Below are 2659 nucleotides of genomic sequence, written 5' to 3'. Positions count from 1 at the left end.
CGCCGGACGCCCCTGCGGGGCAGCCAGGGTCCCCGCGACCTCGTCCGCGTCCCCGGCCCTGTCGCTCCGGCCTGGGGCCTCGCAGACGCCTTCCCGCTGGGGCAGGTAGCCGGGGCTCTCGTCCTGGGCAGTGACCAGCTAGTGACCTTTGAGGGACCCGTTCCGCTCTTATCTCTGATGGCCTCCAATCTGCCCGCCGGGTCCACCTGCCTTCGAGGCCCGGGTGCGGCGCGGGGTGCCCTCGCCTGCTCTCCCCCTGAGGCCCGCCCTCTCTCCCCGTCCAGGGAATCCAAGGAATGTCACCCCCCTTGCTCCTTCCTCCTCTCCTCTTCATCCCCCCCCCCGCACTTTGGGGGAGGGGAGGAGAAGGAGCGGGCAGGGGCAGGTGCGCCGAGCGGGAAGAGGAGGAGGAGGAGCCAGCCACTGGTTGAAAGGAGGGGTCACAGGTCACCCTGAAGGGGTCACCGAGCAGGCTGCTCAAGTCTCACAAGCCAGGTCAGACTGGGACCAAGGCCCCGGAGTGCTGGCTGGAGCCTGGGGGGAGGAGGGGCTGGCATGGGTTAGCTGGGGGAAAGTAGCACCGGGACGCTGGTCAGAAGCGGGGGTGCGGGGGGGCTCACTGGTCATGCTGGGACAGGTCTCCTTCAGCTCGGGGGTCGCTGGTAGCAGGAGGGTCCCCTGGAGCCTGGCTCTGCCTGCAGGCCCAAAGGGATAGCTTAGATTACAGGTTAGTGCGGTTATTGCCCAGCCCCGCGAAGTTACTTTATCCACTGGTCAGACAGGAGAGCGATTGTTAAGCTCAGGAAGGTGACCTTTGAGTGATGGCGCGGCACTGCCCGCTCCTCCAGGAAGCCCTCCTTTGGGTTCCTCCTGCTCTCCCCCGGGCCCCTGGGCCCCCACCTCAGCTCTGCACGCCCTGGGGAGGCCCTGTCTGAGGATGGGCCTGTCACACGCTATGAGCCCCTGCGAGGGTGAGGGCTGCTCAGTCAGTGCTGTCCTGGGTGCCACCCTGACGCAGAGTGGGTGCTCAGCAAAGACTTGCAAGAGGCAACACAGGCTCACAGGGACCTGTGCGCATTCCGCGGGGGCGGGGCCTCGCCGCAGGACACACGCTAGCCCGGGACACGTTCACCCTGACTCCTCGGCCTCTGGCTTGTACACCTGCTTCTTTGGGCTGGACACAGGTGGTGCCCTCTTATCGGCTGTCCCTTTGCCACCTTCTGAGACCGCAGCAGCCAGCATGCTAGGTGAGGAGGGGGACCACAGGGGTGTGCAAGAAAGAGAGGAGCCCCAAGTCTCCACGCGGCCAGCTCGGCCTGCAGAGACTTGGGGATACTCGTTACAGCAGTCATAGGGGACCCGGCCTCCCTGGCCCTCTACGATTTAGTTTCATAAAACAGCGAGCAGGATCCTGTTAAAATGTGAGTCATGCTGGGTATGGTGGCGCATGCCTGTAATCCCAGCACTCGGGAGGCTGAGGCAGGAGGATTGTTGAGAGTTCAAAACCAGCCTGGGCTATAAAGCAAGCTCAAGGCCAGCCTGAACTGCATAATGAGACCCTGCCTGAAAAAGACACACACACACAAAATTATTTTACTTATTATAGTTTTTCTGGTTTTTTTAGACAGGGTCTCACTGTGTAGTCCAAGCTGGCCTCAAACTCTTCATCCTCCTGCCTCAGCATCCTGGGTGCTGGGATTACAGCACCAAAGTGATTTTACTTTTTTATTGTTTGTCTTGCATTAAATCTAAGCTTCAAGAGAGCAGGAACTTTGTGGTTCACTACCTAAGACAGTGCTTGGCATGAGAGAACATTTATGGACCAAATTAAATAATTTTCCAATCCCATGCTTGAATTTTCCAATTCCCATGTCTCTCTCGTGTGACACAGGCATGTTAACAACAGGGCCTTCTGTGAAAGTTGTTAGGTGATTCTGTCGTTGCGTGTCACAGAGGGCACTTACACAAACTAAGATTGCCACGAGGTCACCAGGTGATATGATCACGTGGGGCCCTTGCTGCTTATGGGGTCTGTTGCAGTTGTCCCTCAGCATCTGCCAAGGATGCCCGGGCCCCTCATGCAAAATGGCTTAATACTGAATTACATAGAAGCCAGGGATATAGCTCAGCGGCACAAGCGCCTGCCTGGCAAGGACAAGGTCCTGAGTTCAATTCCAGGTACCAAAAAAACAAAACAGAACCACCCAAATGTATGGCATAGAATCTATGCAATCCTCCTGTATACTTTACTATTCTTTTTTGTTTTTTGTTTTTTTTTTGGTACCGGGAATCAAACTCAGGACCTTGTTCTTGCCAGGCAGGCGCTTGTGCTGCTGAGCTACCTCCCCGGCCCCTACTTTACTATTCTTGAGTGGTGCTGGGGTTTGAATCAAGCATGCCAGACTACACAGGCTCCCTACCAGGAAGCTACACCTCAACCCTTCATATATAATTTTTTGTCTCTTTGAGAAAAGGTTTTGCTATGTAGTTCAGGCTGGCCTTGAACTCTCATTGTAGCCCAGGCTGGCCTCAAATTCATGGTGGTCCTCCTACCTCAACCTCCCAAGTGCTGGGATTACAGGTGAGGCATGCACCACTACACCTGGCTTTTTTTTTTTTTTTTTGAGAGAGTATCTCGCTATGTAGTTCATGCTGGTCT

The 2659-nt window shown here is 56.2% G+C and overlaps 1 protein-coding gene across 1 annotated transcript in view; it reads right to left on the bottom strand.

The window, feature by feature from the left end:
• Positions 1–382: 382 nt before the first annotated feature.
• The window catches only part of Cblc (Cbl proto-oncogene C, E3 ubiquitin protein ligase), a gene marked incomplete at its 5' end in the record, with an annotated part of 19352 nt that continues 17075 nt past the window's right edge, over positions 383–2659 (bottom strand). Inside the window, 1 exon segment of the mRNA XM_013508695.1 lies at positions 383–695.

Source organism: Chinchilla lanigera, unplaced genomic scaffold (assembly GCF_000276665.1).
Source record: "Chinchilla lanigera isolate Chin_1 unplaced genomic scaffold, ChiLan1.0 scaffold00154, whole genome shotgun sequence".
NCBI lineage: Eukaryota > Metazoa > Chordata > Mammalia > Rodentia > Chinchillidae > Chinchilla > Chinchilla lanigera.
The sequence above is the reverse complement of the archived record's forward strand: the minus strand, read 5'-3'. Positions and strand labels throughout refer to the sequence as shown.